The 19509-nt window shown below is 43.3% G+C and overlaps 1 protein-coding gene across 6 annotated transcripts in view; it reads left to right on the forward strand.

Moving 5' to 3' along the window:
• The first annotated feature begins 18508 nt into the window (after positions 1-18508).
• Positions 18509-19509, forward strand: part of SCEL (sciellin) — a 56140-nt gene continuing 55139 nt past the window's right edge. For 2 of the 6 annotated variants that reach the window (XM_083610788.1, XM_083610791.1), the window contains exon 1: positions 18734-19109. The gene's annotated coding sequence lies outside the window, so the exon portion shown is untranslated. Of the gene's footprint in view, positions 19110-19509 lie in introns of all 6 variants that reach the window. The other 4 variants (XM_083610787.1, XM_083610789.1, XM_083610790.1 and 1 more) reach the window with 4 other exon arrangements.

The following is a 19509-nucleotide window of genomic DNA, read 5'->3' on the forward strand; positions in this document are numbered from 1 at the left end:
ATATATAGTGTAGCTGTATAATGCACGTGTGTGCATGCATTAAAGGGCATATTTTTAAAAAGCTAGCATTGAAAGTTAAATCCTTTTCTTTACATGCTCCTAGGCCTCCATACAATTTATACTGTTAAATATATGTCCTTTGTGGACTTGCTGGAAAGGTTGAAATAAATTACTTTCATTGATTCAGATTATTTCGTAGGAGAAGTTGCAAACCATTCCCCCTGACACTCTTTTTAGTGTGATATATTAAACACAAGATGAAAGAGAACTACTAAATACTTCCATAATTGGAGTGTGTATTTTTTGCTAGCAGTTCAGACAGATAAAAAATGCTGAATATATGCTTTCTGGGGATGCTTCATCTTAAACTGAAACAAATGTGGTAGGATCAAGCCTCAAATTACTGAATTATTAGCTTAGATTTATTATTTCCATATGGACTACTCATTTGGCTTTCTGCATGATAATGGCTGCATACACACGAACCCGTATGCAGCACAGAAAAAGTAGTTTTTCTCAATCTGGGATTGTTTATACTCATCCTCAACCTGCTGCTTTCAATTTAGATTGATTCTAGATTCTGCTGCGGGTGTAGTTACTCGATACACATTTGAAAAGTCCTCCCCTTGTTTTGGTTTTGCTCTCTGCACATTCCCCAAGTGAGCTAATTCACATCTTTCCCCCCTTACCTCTTGGTGAAAGCATTTTCACATGGAGGCATAATCTGGCACCCAGGAGAAAGATCGTTGAGCTGTCAAAAGCACGGAGCCAGAGGATTTGCCCAAACCAGATGGTCCTTAGCTCTTATCAGCTTCTCCACCCCTTAAACATTTCAACAGCAAAATGTTTTGAGCCATCCATTCTGGCTTCGAAAGCAATCGGACCTCAACTTTCAAAGCTCTGCAGCTTCATTTCAGTAAGACGAAGAAGGGGTGTCCAAAATCCCCCCTCATTTGCTCTGACAGTCTTTGCACAGCAATGGCATGCTTCACCTTTCAGTGGTTTGTAAAAATTTTAACAAAGAAATTGAAGCAGGCAGGATTCATCTTTCCTGAACCCCCTTCTGAGATGTCCCATCAAGTCACTTAGACACAGTGTGGTCCTCCACCATTTTTTCCCTTTACCACAAGGATGGATATAGCAGGCTGTTGCTGAAAAACAAAAGAATGATGCCTCAGCAATGCTAAAGACTTCTAGTGTGGACACAGCCTCCGTCTGTCTGCATGGAGGGTGCTTGGAAGGCAACAGGAAGATTGCTGGGAAACAGGGAAGCTACACAGGATTGTGGGTGTTATGTACTGAAGTTCTCACCCTGGGCCAGCAGGGGGATATGCAAATAAGGGATTGAAAGTGAAGTTCAGTGATTGGATAGTTACAGAAAGTGTTACAGGTGCATTGTAGTGGAGCTCTATATAAGCAGGCTGGCTGAACCCTTCAGTTCAGTTCAGTTCAGGTCTGTGAATAAACAAGAGCTGTTTGAAGAATCACTGTGTTGTCTGATATGTTCACCCACAACTTAACAGTGGGCCACTTCATCATCTAGGCCTCAAAGTGTATTTTGCTATAAAAATTGGCTTTTTCATTCTCTGTAACAAAGTTTTTGCCATTTAGTAGTAAGGGCTTCACAGTTATGGAATACAGGAGCCCAGGGATGACTAGGGGATGGCATACAAGAACAAGTGAAAGAAAGTAAGAACATTGAAGTGTGACTGGAATATTTATAGATATCTTTTTTTAAAGAAGAATAAGAAATGTGAAAGTGTTGTTTTTAAATATAAATTAGTAGGGTAATGGGGATGCAGGTAAAACTGCTTCAGGCTGAACGCAGCCTGCAGGCCACCAGCTGCCTTTTATTCCCTCTATTTTTGGTAGCTAGGCACCAATGCTTACATAGCCAAAATGGTGCAACCTGTGCACAAGAGGTACTGTGCACAAGAGGTATCTCTTTCAGTCTTTTTCAATCTGCTCTGCATTTTTACAAGGTGTCAGTCAGTATGGCTGGTGTAATATTAAGTGCCTTTCAATCCAGCTGTGAAGGATGAGTCATAATTAATCAGCACCTGCCAGTGAAATTTCTCAGGGCAAGCTCCTTTCCCCTCATGACAGCAAGCTAGTCTGAATGCAAAGCAATCTCTTTCCTTTCTGGGCTCCAGGGCTTTTAGTCTGGATAAACTTGGCTTTTATTCAGCCGGAATCAATCTATTGATTGATTAACTGAAGTTTGATGTTATTTTTAATACTGTAATTTAAAGAAATTACATAGGTATACTTTTCTTTTTCTGAGGGGGCGGGAATCCTCTCCAATGCATTTTTGGTCACAAGTCAGAGGCATACATCTTATATTCTTTTTTGAACAATAAGGGCATCAATACTTAGATGTATTTTAAGGGTTCAGATGGAGGCACGAACAGACCAAGGCATTTTGCTGCCCCCTGTGCTCCTCCAGGTCAAGGTTCATAGACCTCAAGGCAGCCAAATTAGTTGGCACCTGAGGCATAAACTCTCACAAGCTCCTCTCACCCTCCCTGGCAGTCAACATATAACAGCGATAAATTAAATAGTGCATGATTTGTTGATCTTTTATAAAACCCAGTGACGGTTCTTTCCTGAGGCAAAATGAGTCAGCTGCCTCAGGTGGCGGACTCCGCCACTCGGGTCGTGCTTGGCTCTCCAGAGCTGTCTCCTGGCCATCTCTTCCTTGCTTGCAGCCATTGTGGCCCCCGCTTGCTCATCTCTCCTCCTTGCTGCTAATGTGACAGCAATGCTGACCATGGCCTCTGCCCCTACAACCCGCAACTCCATCTTGCTCTGAGAAAGGACCAGGGGCTCTTTGTAGCAAGGCATTCTGGGCAAGGTGGTGCAGAAGACAGCCTGCACTGCTGCAGGTAGATATTACCCTTGAAAATGTGTTGAATTTACGAAAGGAACTTTAAGGTTCTAACTATTTTTTTAAAAAGAATTTCTAGCTGTGGTGGCAAAGGCTTGTCAGCACAAGCAGCCTTCATACCCACAGTGATTTTCTCTGAGGGACACCTGGGCCGAACTCAGAGGGGAGAGGGAGTCGGAGGCTAAGGAATGGCCACCCAACTAAGTCATTGGGGGGGGGGCAGAGTGCAGAGGAATAAGCAAGGTGGAGGGGGGCAGTTGTGACCATCTTGAAGGGCATAATGTATTGTGATAATCTCCCTGATGTGGTATCTCCGTAATTTACTAATGTGCATTATTTGCCACAGTGTGCACATAACTGCTTGTAAATTGAACGTCTGTTTTGCCACATGGTGGTAATCATATGCGGATGGCACTATGGTCCAAACCACTGAGCCTCTTGGGCCTGCCAATTGGAAGTTTGGCGGTTCGAATCCCCACAACGGGGTGAGCTCCTGTTGCTCTGTCCCAGCTCCTGCCAACCTATCAGTTTGAAAGCACATCAAAGTGCAAGTAGATAAATAGATACCACTGTGGTGGGAAGGTAAATGGCGTCTCCATGCGCTCTGGTTTTCTGTCCCGTTGTCCTGTTGTGCCTGAAGTGGTTTAGTCCTGCTGGCCACATGACCCAGAAAGCGGTCTATGGACAAATGGCGGCTCCCTTGGCCTGAAAGCGAGATGAGCGCCGCAACCCCATAGTCGCCTTTGACTGGACTTAACCATCCAGGGGTCCTTTACCTTTACCTTACCTAGTAATCATACCAACCCCTTTTCTTCTCAGGCTCTCTGATCAGATGGGAAGATTTGTTTCGCTGTTTGGCAGGACGGAGAAGGTGATGGCCTTACTGAGTGCTATTACGTACCGAGCTACCGTTTGGTGAATGGCCGTCTCTATTCCCTTCCTATTTAAAAAGAAACATGCATTTTAGATCCAACGACAGCGATTGGATTAGGTGCTTTTCCATTCACCGCTTCGTGACTGAAGCTGGATTTCCCTCTGCCCCAAACGTCAATTAGTTTGAGTGCATGATAGCACTTGCCAGTGAATGGTCTACGTCTTCTCTCCTCTCTGCTGCCTGTCGTTTGTTTTTGATCTTGAACTGCTGCCATTTTGCAGTAGGCATTTAAAGCATGGACTGGAGGGGGGGGAAGAGTGATGTCATCAAAACAGCGTGTTCTGAATCATTATGTTAGTGCTGCGCTCTCTCAAGAGACAGGGTCACTTTGTGGAGAAAGCGTCTCATTAGCTGGTAATGAGGAAGGGCCTGCAGCAGTCAGCCAGGTTATGCAGACCGCTGACTCCTACCAGCTATTAAAAATCTCGGGTGCTGCGCTATTGCTATTTTAAGAGAGAGGGAGGGGTTTTTTTAGGTCTTAGTCTTTAACCTCATTCAGCTGGAGAATCAGCCTAAAATGCTAGTTACCAAAACATTTGCTTTTCGTTTAATTTAAAAAAGAAGAAGTGGGGGGGGGGGCTCAACAGAAATGTGGAAGAAATTGGTGTGTGGGTGCACACAGAAAATAATAAATGTATAATATTGAATTAACTGTGTTTCTAAAATGACACTCCAAGCCTATGCTTGGATGACATTTGCTAATCTAGGAGTTCCTTTCTCCAAAGGAGTTGCTGCTCTAGGCATTAAAACAAAAGCAAAAAAAATGTTCTGTACTTGGGTCTCTTATTATAGTCTAAATATCCTAACAATGAAACATTAAATGCTAAAGAGAATTTTTTTAAAATGACAACCATTCAATACAGAAGCACAAAAAATGAAAACATGGTACAGTTTTTGTGCTTCTATATTGAATGGTTGTCAATTTTTAAAATTTCTCCCCTTTACAATTATGTCTATACCTGTATATCCAATGGGAGTCAAAAGGCTCTCAGCTGCGTCAGTGGTATGGAAGCAAGGATTTGCCAGTTCCACTTTTCTCAGTTTCTCATATTCCCAATGTTCACATTTCCTCTACATTTCTGCAGCAATTTGCAAATTTTCTTTTTCATACCCCCCCCCATGAAATTTCTCCTGATAAAACACATTTTTGTACGCCGTTTTGATGCATGTACAATTTTTGCATGCAGTTTCTCCAAACGCAAGGCATTTTGGTACATTTTTTAAAACTTATATATTCATTGTTTATGGACACCTTTACCTAATATATGTGTTTTTATAAACATTGTTCGGTTGGGGAACCATACTGCAAAATTTGATAAGGGCGAATTTTGAAGGACAGCTATGTTTTGGTTGTCATATTGTTTTAGAAAGTTCAAATATGATAGATTTGCTTTTAATGGGAAACGAACTGAATTTCTCCCATGGAGTTGCTAGTCTCCCTCTGTGCATCTCTTCCAAAGTGCAGGTGTGCATCTCTCCAGCACTTTTTTTTTCTAGAAAGAGAGGTGCCGGAACTTGTTGACCTTTTTTCTTTTTTTCTTTTTTAGGAGAAAAAGCCTGGCTCTCTCTCTCATCCATCTGAGGTGGCTCCCGTTGAAACTTCAGCAGAAAGAAAGAACTTGATCTTATGGATGTTTACATATTCACTGTACCTTTAAAGCACATTTTAAGCACCTTCTTTCCCTCAAAGAATTCTGGGCACTGTAGTTTAACCCTCACAGAGTTACAATTCCCAGTATCCGTTAACAAAACTGCAGTGCCCAGAATTCTTTGCAGGGGGAAATCTGCTTCCTATGTGTTATGTACTGAGTTGAATAGGATCCAAAATGCAGCAGTCTGATTGGTCCTAGAACAATGCAGCAGTATGATTGGTCTGCAGCAGCCACCCAATCCAGCTCCAGATGGAAGTGAATCCACAACCTGATTGGCCTACAGGAGAATTCCGGAATTAGCCAATCACATGCAGCCCATTGTGTAAATAATGTATATAAAGCAGATACTTTGGGGAAACTTTGATTCCTCCTCACCACTATGAGCTGAATAAAGAGCATGAAATCCACTCTCGACTCCGAGTATATTTCATATGTGCTTCCAAGGTTTGGTGTGTATCATACAGATGATGAATTAATGCAACTGAAGGTCAGCTTGAAAGCAGAAAGTTGCAGTTTGTCTTCTGCATCATTGGTGTAAGATCATTGTTAGGTGTGGTTCTCATGATAATAATAATGACTCACCTTGGCAGATTGAATTGCAGCATTCCTGTTCTACCTGATGCACTTTCATCCAGGGCACAAAGAATACTTGATTCCTGGACAGGGAGCATATATAATTGAACTCCTTACATAATGAAAAGGAGAACGTGTTATCCTGCTACCAACTCCCAGCATTAGCTATTGTAAGATAACAACCCACTTTCTCTCCTAGTAGAGATTCTACACAGACCCACACCATACATTCAGCACGCGACATGACTTCCCCCAAAGAACCTTGGAAACTGTGGTTTGTACAGGATACTGGGGACTGTAGCTCTGTGAGGAAGAAATGACAGTTTCCAGGATTCTTTGGGGAAAGTAATGTGTTTGAAACATGAATTGGAGGTGCTTTAAATGTATGGGGTAGCTCCGTCCACCACTTACTGACTTGGACACAGATCCAGCGCTGAGGGGCTTCTGGCGGTTCCCTCACTGTGAGAAGGCAAGTTATAGGGAACCAGGCAGAAGGCCTTCTCGGTAGTGGCACCCGCCCTGTGGAACGCCCTCCCACCAGATGTCAAGGAAATAAACAACTATCTGACTTTTAGAAGACATCTGAAGGCAGCCCTGTTTAGGGAAGTTTTAAATGACTGCTGTTTTAATGTATTTTAATCTTTGTTGGAAGCCGCCCAGAGTGGCTGGGGAAACCCAGCCAGATGGGCGGGGTATAAATAAATTATTATTATTATTATTATTATTATTGGTAGAACCATTGTGCAGAAGAGGCCATTCCAGCAGGTCATCCATAGAGCTTTCCCTGCAGTGCTGCCAGGGAAGCTCCCAAATGCAGCAAGGCTGGCTGACTACCTTCCATAGAAAGTGAAATAACACATGTTCACCAAGTAAAGAAGAAGGCATCTCCATAAGACCATTAAGTCCAGAATCTGAAATTACCCATCACTGCCTGCAGCTGCTGGTTCTAAGTAAAAAACAAGCCCTGGATAAATGATCGCATGGCAAACATATTGTCTGGTCGTGGTCTAAGTTTATAGTCCTGTAGCAAAGGAAAACCTGAACTGTGGTAACTGAACATGTGTCTTTAACAGGCAGGAGATGCAGGAATTAGCAGGTGAAGCTTTCACTGGCATGGAGATAAGCCTTTTGTTGCGGATCACATGGCTATCGAAGGCATGGCTAAAAGGCCAATTAAAAAGATGGCAATGATCTCTAGATACAAGGAAATCATTCAGAGTTGAATCATAGAATTGTGGAGTTGTAAGGGACCGTGAGGGTCATCTAGTCCATCCTGCAATACAGGAATCTCAACAGGTGGTCCCCCATCCAATTTGAAACTCTTCTAAGCTTTGCAAATGTGCCAGCAGTTTTACTGCTTCTAAAGTAATCTAAAGTCAACTCAGAAGTAAGTCCCATTGGCTTCAGTGGAATTTACTCCCAAGTGATTGGGTACAGGAGTGCAGTCTTGATTGACGATTAAGTGATTGGAGAGAGCTGTGTAATTATTCTTTTTGCTGAATTTATGGTAACCATTAACAGAATGAGATTATTTTTGCCGGTATACTTCTAACACCTCCCACTGGTTTCCCCGACTGAAATCAGTCAAAACCTGCGCCAATTATTTGGCGAATATCACCAACCCCACCCTTCGGAGAGCTTTCACCATGGCCCGTTTTCAAACCATTCCTACGGCCTATTTGTCAGGCAGATATGCAAAAATCCCAGTAGAGCAGCGTATATGTCCTTGTCATATGAGAACCAAAGAGGATCTCACACATTACATGTTGTATTGTCCCATCTATTCGGCCTTCAGGGATGCGATGTTACAAACTATTCCCAAATCAATAGCCGACCCTGAGGACCAAGTAAAGTTTTTACTGGTGGACGCTGATCCACGGATTTCTCACGTGGTAGCGGTCTTTGTGGTGAAGGCTATGAAAACTAGGGTATGGTTCCTGGAGGAAATGGTGAGGTTCCTCCCATTGCTCTCCTAACCTGTTGCTGTATCTTCTTTCCTGAATGGCGAGGTTTTTTGGGTCGTTTCCTTGCTGGGACAGCTTGGCATGAATTTTAGCTTATTTTTATAATTTTATTGTTTATCTTTTAATAATGTTTTATGGTATTTTGTGTAAAGGCATGGACCTCACAAATCTAATAAACATTGACTTTGACTTCTAACACCATTCATTTTTTTTTATAATCGACTTGGGGAGCGTGGCGGAACAAGCCCCCCATTTTAAAGATCTACTTTATAATTAATACTTTCCCACCTGCTATATAAGATGGGGAAATACGGGGGAAATTTGGGCTTTTGTTTCCAGAAGCAGCTGAAGGCCATTTCCAAGGGAGGACCTTACAAAAGATCTCATTTTCCCTTCTCTGCTTCCATCTAGCGTTCCAACAGCAAATTACACTAAGCTGTAGCTTTTTACAGCTTTTTGTATGAATCTGGTAGAAAGTGGCATTGCCGCTGTGTTATTTGAATTGTCAAGGCCAACTGCTGCTGTTCAAGCTTCACAAACGACATTCCATTTAATATTGAGGCATTAGCAGGGGAAAGAAATGTGCTAGCAGGATAATTTTGTTTAATGTATGATTGCAAGAAAGCCAAACTGCTCCTTTACTATGGAAGGCTTAGAGGACACGCACAGTCTATTTTGTGATATTTTGGTGGGGCTAAAAACATATTGCGCGGTATTCAACTTTTGCTCAGAGTATTGAAAATAATGAACTTAACTTAGTCACCTTCATTAATTTCAATGGGTGACAGCATTTTTTAAAAGAAAGTAAAAGAAAGTAATTCCCCTCAAAATTCCAAGTGTGCCACCTGAAACTTTCAGCAATGTTCATATCCCCCAATTGCTGAAATACCATCTCTTCAGATTTCTCATGTCTGAGTGGTGTGACTCCACACTTGATTACCACTCCTGCATCATGGTGATTTAGACCTTTTGGCACCTGAGACAAACCACAAAATGGCACTCCCCTCCCTGCCAGGGAAGGGGTGAGTGAGGACCTACATTAGGAACAGGGTATGGGGCAGAAGGATAAAGATCTACATTGGAATCTGCTACCCCTATGGATGCTATCATCTGAGGCAATCACCTACCTTGCCTCATGGGTGGTGATTTTTGACTGAGCCATTACAGATCAAAACAAAGGTTGGATGGCCATCTGTCATGGATGCTTTAGCTGAGATTCCTGAATCGCAGGAGGTTGGACTAGATGACCCTTGAGTCCCTTTCAACTCTATAATTCTATGAAGATAACAGACTGGATTTGAGACAAAGGTTGTTGTTGTTTTAAGTGGGAGAAGAGGACGGGGTGGGGGTGGTGAGAGAGGTTAGATGAGCTAAACATAGCAATCAAATAATGAAAAATCAGTTTATTAGTCCCACTATCAACATATAAGAGGGACGCTGGTGGCGCTGTGGTCTAAACCACAGAGCCTAGGGCTTGCCGATCAGAAGGTCGGCAGTTCGAATCCCCGCGATGGGGTGAGCTCCCATTGCTCGGTCCTTGCTCCTGCCAACCTAGCAGTTCGAAAGCACGTCAAAGTGCAAGTAGATAAATAGGTACCACTCCGGTGGGAAGGTAAACGGCATTTCCGTGCGCTGCTCTGGTTCGCCAGAAGCGGCTTAGTCATGCTGGCCACATGACCCGGAAGCTGTCTGCGGACAAACGCCGGCTCCCTCGGCCAGTAAAGTGAGATGAGTGCCACAACCCCAGAGTCATCCACGACTGGACCTAATAGTCAAGGGTACCTTTACCTATCAACATATATGTCAATGTGCAAATGGTCCTTATGAATGAATCTCTCAAGATATAACCACAGTACTTTGCAACACTGATACAGTGTCTACGTACACTTGTCTTACTGAATTTATAGGAAGTTGTCAGGGGAAGGATAATAATAATAATAATAATCATCATCATCATCATCATCATCATTTTTATTTATACCCCGCCCTCCCCAGCCAAGGCCGCGCTCAGAGCGGCTTACAAGCAATAATAAAAACAAGTTGAATGATTACAACTTAAAACAAAATTAAAATACAACATTAAAATAATGAAACATTAAAATATTAAAATGTAGCCTCATCGCAGGAGGAGAAGGAAAAGAAAAAAGACAGAGAGGGAGGGAGGGAATCAAATTGGCTCCAAGCCAAAGGCCAGGATGCAGCTAGCTATCAGGCTCCTGATGCACATAGTTTGTGATGGGCATCAGTCAGCTAGTGGGCTTTCTTTCTATATTTTTGGGCTATGATCAGCTTTTTGATAAGACAGCAGAATGAGGGAAAACCAAGAGTACAATGGTACCTTGGTTCTCAAACGTAATCCATTCCGGAAGTCCGTTCGACTTCCAAAATGTTTGAAAACCAAGGCGCGGCTTCCAATTGGTGCAGGCGCCCCAGGAACAATAGCCGACATCTGCATCGGATGTTCAGCTTCCAAAAAACATTTAGAAACCAGAACACTTACTTCCAGCTTTTTAGCATTCAGGAGCCAAAATGTTTGAGTACCAAGGCGTTCGAGAACCAAGGTTCCACTGTACTTCCAGAAGGGTCCTTATTGTGGGTTCAGTTGCTCCTCATAAAGGTAAAGGTAAAGGGACCCCTGACCATTAGGTCTAGTCGTAGCTTACCCTGGGGTTGCGGCGCTCATCTCGCTTTATTGGCCGAGGGAGCCGGCGTACAGCTTCCGGGTCATGTGGCCAGCATGACTAAGCCGCTTCTGGAGAACCAGAGCAGCACACGGAAATGCCGTTTACCTTCCCGCCGGAGTGGTACCTATTTATCTACTTGCACTTTGACGTGCTTTCGAACTGCTAGGTTGGCAGGAGCAGGGACCGAGCAGCGGGAGCTCACCCCGTCGCAGGGATTCAAACCGCCAACCTTCATGATCGGCAAGTCCTAGGCTCTGTGGTTTAACCCACAGCGCCATCCGCGTCCCAATAGTTGCTCCTCATACTTATCAGTTTTGTAGTGCTCACACAATATCATTGCCATCAAAATACCAACCTGCATTTTAATCCAGGTTTACACTTTCTGGGGGAAATCTGATAAGTAAAAAAAAAAAAAAAGAAAAAGAAAAAACTAAGAAAAGCTTAAGAAGATCAGGCCAATGGCCCATCTAGTCCAGCATCTTGTTCTCACAGTGGCCAACCAGATGCATATGGGAAACCTGGAAGCCCGACCTCAGCACAACAGAACTCTCCCCTCACTGTCCATTTTGTGTCATGAGCCATGTGGAGGGGCCATGGAATGGGAGTTTGGATCTGGAGAAGGAAAGGAAAGCTTGGAATTGGAGCTAGGTGATTCAGGAGAAAGTCTCAGTGGGAACAGGGGAAGATGAGCGTGGGACCCTGAGAAGGTTCTGAGTCTGGAGACGGGGGCAGTGGTTCAGGAAATCCAACTCCAATGACATAGAAACATCTGTCAGCACAAACAAAACTTGAAGGTTCAACCCGATTGCTTGCCCAATTCTAGAACTTTCTGGCTGCTTGCCACATGAATGCTGTGCCTGCTCTGTCCTTCCAAAAGAAGGTGAAAGGGGCGTGCCACTTGTTCAAACAACATCTTAGCTTGTGCTTAGCCATGTATTTGTACAGCTTTTGCGCCTGTGGTTCTGTGCACACCAATCTGAGCCTACATACCATTTTTATTTATGTGTTTGGTCTTTGTCCAAAAACAAGTCCATACGTAGTTCCAATGATTTGTCCAGCAGTGAGGCCCAGGACATTTTGCCCCTTTCCTCAATCCATTAGGAATTATATTCTTGTCAAGGAAATTCTCTGACCCAACTAGAAAAGTTTCAACACATCTGGTTTGGGATAGAAACACAGGAGTCTGCTTCAATGTGTTATAGGCGTGAGTTGCAGAAAGGTAATTGCATCTTGAGCTGTGAGGAATTTCAAGTGTTTTGTACAGGGAACAGAATAGGTACACATACGGCAAAGAGAACACGTATCTTTCAAGCAGAGTTGTCCTCCCATAATTGCGTGAGTTCATGTTTGGCTGAATTGTTCCTCTTCTCTACACCTTACGGAACATTATGATTAACGTATACCTGCTGCTAGTTCTGGCTTTGGTAAGCAGCCTTCGGTAAAACTAATTCTGGCCAAAAAACACATAATTTAAGCATTTGAAAAGTGCTCATTATTTCTCCAGTAAAGAATGATGACAAAAAAGTGGATTTTTCCCTACACAACAGGTGATTAGTTTTCTTGAAGGGAATGTGGATTTATGATGGCTGCTTTTTTTATCTTAACAACAGCAACAAAAACACACCCCAGCTGTCCATTCTTCAGGGGAGAATCCAAGCAAAATCTAACATTGCTGATTTCTAAAACATTGCAGTATGGTTTACTAACCTCCATAGAACAGGAAACATATAATAATAATAATAATAATAATAATAATAATAATAATAATAATAATAATAATAATTTATTTGTACCCCGCCCATCTGGCTGGGTTTCCCCAGCCACTCTGGGCGGCTTCCATAGAAACCAAAAATACACTAAAATATCACAGATTAAAAACTTCCCTGAACAGGGCTGCCTTAAGATGTCTTCTGAATGTCAGGTAGTTATTTATCGCTTTGACATCTGATGGGAGGGCGTTCCACAGGGCAGGCACCACTACCGAGAAGGCCCTCTGCCTGGTTCCCTGTAGCTTTGCTTCTCGCAATGAGGGAACCGCCAGAAGGCCCTCGGCGCTGGACCTCAGCGTCCGGGCAGAACGATGGGGGTGGAGACGCTCCTTCAGGTATACTGGGCCGAGGCCGTTTAGGGCTTTAAAGGTCAACACCAGCACTTTGAACTGTGCTCGGAAACGTACTGGGAGCCAATGTAGGTCTTTCAAGACCGGTGTTATGTGGTCTCGGCGGCCGCCCCCAGTCACCAGTCTAGCTGCCGCATTCTGGATTAGTTGTAGTTTCCGAGTCACCTTCAAAGGTAGCCCCACGTAGAGCGCATTGCAGTAGTCCAAGCGGGAGATAACCAGAGCATGCACCACTCTGGCGAGACAGTCCGCGGGCAGGTAGGGTCTCAGCCTGCGTACCAGGTGGAGTTGGTAGACAGCTGCCCTGGACACAGAATTGACCTGCGCCTCCATGGACAGCTGTGAGTCCAAAATGACTCCCAGGCTGCGCACCTGGTCCTTCAGGGGCACAGTTACCCTATTCAGGACCAGGGAGTCCTCCACACCAGCCCGCCCCCTGTCCCCCAAGAACAGTACTTCTGTCTTGTCAGGCATTTCAAGGGGGGCAAGATAACAAATGAAGACAGTAGCTTTGAACACTTGTTCGCTGTTAGTAGTGCTGTATAAAGTGGTGGCTCACTCCAAGACAAAACACCAGTGTGGATAAGACCCAGCCTATTTCATTGGCATCCATCATTTATTTTGTATGCTGGGAGTAGAAGAGAATGAATTAAATGCTGTGCTTCAAGCTTGACGATGAAATGTTATTGAACCTGTTTTACCCTGCCCTGTATTTGCCGCTCCCTGAGAACCACACACACTGAAAGCAAGTTGCAAATCAAGTAAAACCCAACTTGGTGATTTGTCATGCAACATGTTGTCAGTAATTTAAATACACACCCAAGTCAGTCATGTTATTTAAGTTTCATTACAGTTCACTGGCTGAGACTTTTCTCATCTTCCAATCTAAGTGCTTTCCAGTTAAGATGAAGAACTTTGGGGTTTTCTTTCTTAAAAAATGAAGGTTAAATATCTTTTCACATGGCCAGAATCTCCTTCAGGCTGGACCAAGACAAGAGCTCTCTTTGCAAGTGAGGTTCTGCAGGGAGACTGAATGCACAGTGTCGGAGCTGGAACCCTGATTGTGCAATGTGCCTGTTTGCATGGAAGCCTCTTGTGTTCAGCTGAACGTGTGTGGGCTTTCTTTTCAGACATTTGGAACAACCTGTGGGATTTACTGGGCAGGGACAGTGGTGCATGGGCAGAACCATTAGGCCATGTGGCACAGTGCTCTGACACCCACCCCATATCTCGCCTATGCATGGAGGCTGACCTGTGAAGAGGGCTTTGACCTAGACCCATCTCTGTAGCTTATGTATAAACGTATATATGGAAAGATGCCAACGGAGAGTGGAGAACTCTACAACAACCTGGGATGATTGCCCAGACTTGTTCACTCCCCATGCGCTCTATGAAGGTTGGCAGGTTATAGTCCATTGAGAACGTATATGTGGTTCTACTCCATTTCAAGGCAATACCAGGACATTTGCCCAGCATCCTTCAACTGGTGACCTGAAGAAAGTCAAGCAGGAATGCAATCTGTGTGCTGCTACCAAGTAGGTTTGACCAGGGACAGACTTTGCTAATCTTTTGCAATATGGCACCCTGTGCAAGGCCAAGATTTAGTGCCCGCATATGGATCTTCTGCATGTTGGATCTTCTCAATTTTACATCCCCTTGGCTCCATGCCCTGTGCAGGGGAACCACCTGCACCACCCTAAATCCGGTTATTCTTTGACCAAAGAGAGAACCACAGAGAGGCCAACCATACTGCAGAGGCCAGTGCAGATGAGGTGGTATTCTCTTACCCATCTAAAACCTTCCATGTTGCTAACTGACCTGGAACAATTAGACCTAACATTAATTTTATGCACACTTTCCCCTAATATGTGTATTTTGGAGAACTGCATCACAAAATTCAGATAAGTGCCACATTTCAAAGTATAGCTGTTGTTGGTCTTTTTGGTTCTCATATTGTTTGGGAAAACATAGACTTGATAAGATTTGCCTTTAAATACAAACTGAATTAAATTTCTTCCTTATCCCTGCTCTGGATAATCTATCAGTGGTCTTTCAAGTCTCTTCCCTCAAGGAATTAAGCCAATACACAGGCTGGTTGAAGGTTGCAGATCAATGGCTGGCTCTGTAGTATCTGCAGTATCATCCCAGGGAGAGCTAAAGCCATGATAAAAAAAGATTCAGTAGAAATAAAATACTTCAGATAGTGTGGGCTTCAGCCTGGAAGTAAGTTTTGTTGATCTCAGTAGCACTTATTGCGCTGCTATTAGACATGTATAGAACTTTGATTTACCTGTAACAGAAGAAAAAACAACAAATAAAGTGCTAATTTGAAGTACATATATAGATATACACAATATGGATTTTGACTGATTGCAAAATAGCCTCTCCCCCCCCCCCACACACCTTAAAATCAACCTAACAGGCACATTTTCACAGACATCATGTCACTTGGTAAAATGGTTCCTGGACTGTTCCACTTCAAAATTTTTGGTAAGGAATTGCATTATAGAATGCTATCCCATGTAAAAATCTGCATGACCATAAACAGTTAGAGAGACATCATGCTATTTCCAGTCCAGCATGCTGGTCTTCAGTGAAAAGGACCTTAATTTTTGTGTGTGGTGTGAACAATTAATTCATGTGGCTTACCCCATCTGCAGTCTAAACTGGTGTAGAGCAGAAACAGTTGTAACCAGTGGCGTAGCGTGGGTTGTCAGCACCCGGGGCAAGGCAAGTAATTTGCGCCCCCTAACCCGTGGATTTGCGCCCCCTAACCCGTGGATTTGCGCCCCCTAACCCTAACCCCCAGATGTTGCGCCCGGTGCGGCCGGTCCCCCCTGCACCCCCCACGCTACGCCACTGGTTGTAACACATGATCTACTGTTTATGTAGACTGGTTGCCTGCACATTTTTGTTTGTTTTGTTTTGTAATATATGCTTTTCTACTGGGATGTGCTTGTGTTTGCCTGTGTGATGATAAGCACCAGTGCAAACTAAGTATATGGGCCAACTTAGCTTAGGAATCCTGATTCACTCCTGAAGTAAACTCCTTTCAAGACATGCTGGTTGTCATTATATGCGTTTTGGCAAAAATTGTGCAGTGGTACTTGTTAATGAATCCCAGTTACTAATTGTCCATGACAACACTGTGCACTATAAAATACATAAACATATGTTTGGGAAGTATAGTCAAGCTTACTCATTTAACCTTTGTGTTCTGAATAAAGACACAAATGTCAGCAAATGCATAAATGTCTAGCTGGTTTGTCCTTTTTACTCTTTGGAAAGCAAAGGCGGTGGCATTCTGTAAGGTTAATGTTCCTAGGCACCATCTTTGCTAATGTACCCACGAAGAGAGACCCTAATTCCTATATGGACCCAAAGATTCCTACCATCTCAGCCCCTACTAAGTCCACCAGTGTTTGAAACAAGAGCCACTGTAAAATTGCAGTGAATAGGCCGATGTTTAGGGTGCTGTGAGTATTCTTGGCATTTCCAGCCAATCTCATTAATTCTCCTTCTGCCTTCGGCATGTGAACTTTGCTGAGACTTGTGGGAATAAAATGTATTGCCAGGAGCCTTTTCGCTGTCACTGAAGGCTCTCTTGGCATCTGAAGTATGTGTTTGCCAACCTGTGACCACTCTTGCAGTGTTCTCTCTTGTATGGATTAAGGTGTGGCTCAGTTCATGCTGTGTACCTGAAACTTAAAGACGAGCGTATTTCTCCTCAAGATAAGCACAAAGCCTTGGGAACAAGATATACACGTTCTAGGTTCATATAATTCACTCTTGCATTTGCAGTTCTATTAATAGCTTGCAGCCTCCATTCCAGGAATAGGCTCAGAGAGTGTGTATCAATCACTTTTGTATCCTGCTATTCCTCCAAAGGGCAGCATAGCGTAACCCCCTCCCCAATTAAACCTGCTTATAACCACCTTGTGAAGTAGGTTATGCTGCCAGTGTGGCTTGCCCAACTTTGAGTTTCATGGGTAAAAACAAATTTTCTCATATTGAAGTCCACTTTATCCAATGCCCCCTGGTTGGACTTGGATTTGGATCTACTGATTGGTAGATCTCAGACTGATTTGCAGTAGATCGCCTAGAATTTCTGATTCATTTTGCTATATTCAGCACCTCATGCCACAACTTAGTTACAACATATACTAAGGCTACCAAAACAGAGATAAGGTAAAGGTAAAGGGACCCCTGACCGTTAGGTCCTGTCGTGACCGACTCTGGGGTTGCTGCGCTCATCTCGCTTTATTGGCCGAGGGAGCCGGCGTACAGCTTCCAGGTCATGTGGCCAGCATTACTAAGTCGCTTCTGGCGAACCAGAGCAGCGCACGGAAACACTGTTTACCTTCCTGCCGGAGTGGTACCTATTTATCTACTTGCACTTTGACGTGCTTTCGAACTGCTAGGTTGGCAGGAGCAGGGACAGAGCAATGGGAGCTCACCCCATCGCGGGGATTCGAACAGCCAACCTTCTGATCGGCAAGCCCTAGGCTCTGTGGTTTAACCCACAGTGCCACCCGCGTTACCACCAAAACAGAGATACCCACTATTATTTGTAGATGCCAGAACAGGTCTCCAATGCAGAAGGAGAGTTAGATGCTAAAGCTATTTAACAGTCAAATTCCTTCTTCTTCTTCTTTTTCTTTTTTTCCTTTTTCCTTGCTTCTTTCCTGGGTGAGATATTTCTAACCTTGTGCATATATAGTTTTTGAATTGTTTTGTGTATAAACTCTATAAATTTTGGGAGTTAGTGAGACATAGCTGGTGGGCCTGGAAGTGAAATTTTCCAGTACTGAGCTCTCCAGAGGGAAAGAGATAAGAGTTGGTAGCTCTGACCTTGAAGTTGGTTGAACTGAAGTAATTGTTTTGAGAACAGTCATGGCAGAAAAAAGGAAATGGGTTTTTCCTGTTGTTATTCTGTCTCTCACAGCTACAATAAACCTACCATTAAAATTATGGACTGGTCATTTCTTTCTCAGAGGGCAAACGGGAAAATTTAGCAGGGGGTCAAATACTTCCCCCCCCCTCACTGTAACCCCTTACTTATGTTAGGTTAACGGAAAACAATTAAAAAATCAGGAATTACCATAACTTTGAGGATTTATTTTAATCAAAAGAGATATATAAAACATTAAATACAGTGGACGCTCAGGTTGCGAACATGATCCGTGTGGGATGCACATTCGCAACCCGCATTGTTCACTACCCACAGCGGCGCATCTGCACATGCGCGGGTTGCAATTCAGCACTTATGCGCAAAGTGCAATTTAGCGCTTCTGCGCATGCACAACTGTCGAAACCCAGAAGTAACCCATTCTGGTACTTCCGGGTTTTGGCAGTCCATAACCCGAAAAAACGTAACCTGAAGCGCCTATAACCTGAGGTATGACTGTACCTCACAGCAGGCTCCAGAATGCCTTGGATTTTATTTTATTTTTAATCATTATTTTGCTATATATTTGTTTGGCTCACCTCTTGGCATGGGTGCTTAATGCTGAATGATAGCACATAATCTGACATCATATGTTGGTTGCCTCACATCATCTATGGGGTGTCCACCTTCTTCATGAATTAAAATTACATCCTTGGAGAGTAAGTGCATAAATAAAAGTATCTGTTTCCATACAAACAGCAATTGTAGCCCTTTTATTTAGTTATACTTCAGATTGCTTAATAGCTAAACCTGATTTTCCAGAGCAGAGCAAGTTTTCTTCTGGAGTTCCTACAGCACCAGCTTCTAAGAAGGCTTCAGCAAAACGACTGAAATTCTTCAGCCAATAGACCTAGGACTGCAGTGTGTAAATTTCTCAGGTTACTGCCCTGAAGATTCCTCACATGTTTGGCAGGGTTTTTTTTTTTTTTTTTTTAAAATATACATTCAACTTCCAACTAAAGTAATAGGTCTATTGCACAGTGACAACTGGTTTGTTGCTTTTTATGGGATTAGTCACCTTGTAACAAAAATGTATTGTTATCATTAGCAACCTGCATGTTTTTTGCTGTCTGTTGCAATCTGTCTCTACATCACAGGAGAGAATTTAGCAGAGACTAGAGTACAAAAAATATGCCAGTGGATTTTAACTGAACTGGTATTTGTGCAAGGTGAACTCCCTCTTCTGCACCTCCTTTCTCCTCCCTGAATGAGTCAGCCTCTGGTAGAGAAGCCTCCAAGCTGTTAAGACTCTCAGATGGAGGAGGATCCTGCTCTTCTGTAAACTGAACTGCGTAACAGAGACCACTGGGTGCCGGGTTCTGGACCTTTTCATTCATGGTTTGAAGAGGTAAGCATGGATTTTAACATATACTGGTAATTGCTACAGGCCAAACTCTTCCAGTGAGTTTGGACTTCCAGCAGCCAACTTCAGTTTTGAGGACTGGTTTTATTATTCTTTTACCACATTCCTGCTTCATAGACCTCTGTATAATCTGATGGAACCTCTGAATGGCTACATAAAAGCTGGGGTGTCAAAATCACTTTAGAGTTTTGAAAACTTGCTTGTTCAAACGGTTCTCTAATTTGTAGTTGTTTGCTTAAATGATAACTCTAGTGTTCACTCACCCTGGAAGGAAAATGGCTTAATCTTTTTATCTATTTTTACACGTGGAAGATGGTGGAAGGAGTAGCATTTTACGCATGTTAATCTTATGTGCATTGTGGTGGAAATGTACCAGTACATTCTT

Source organism: Podarcis filfolensis (genome assembly GCF_964270895.1).
Source record: "Podarcis filfolensis genome assembly, chromosome: 4".
NCBI classification, from domain to species: Eukaryota; Metazoa; Chordata; class Lepidosauria; order Squamata; family Lacertidae; genus Podarcis; species Podarcis filfolensis.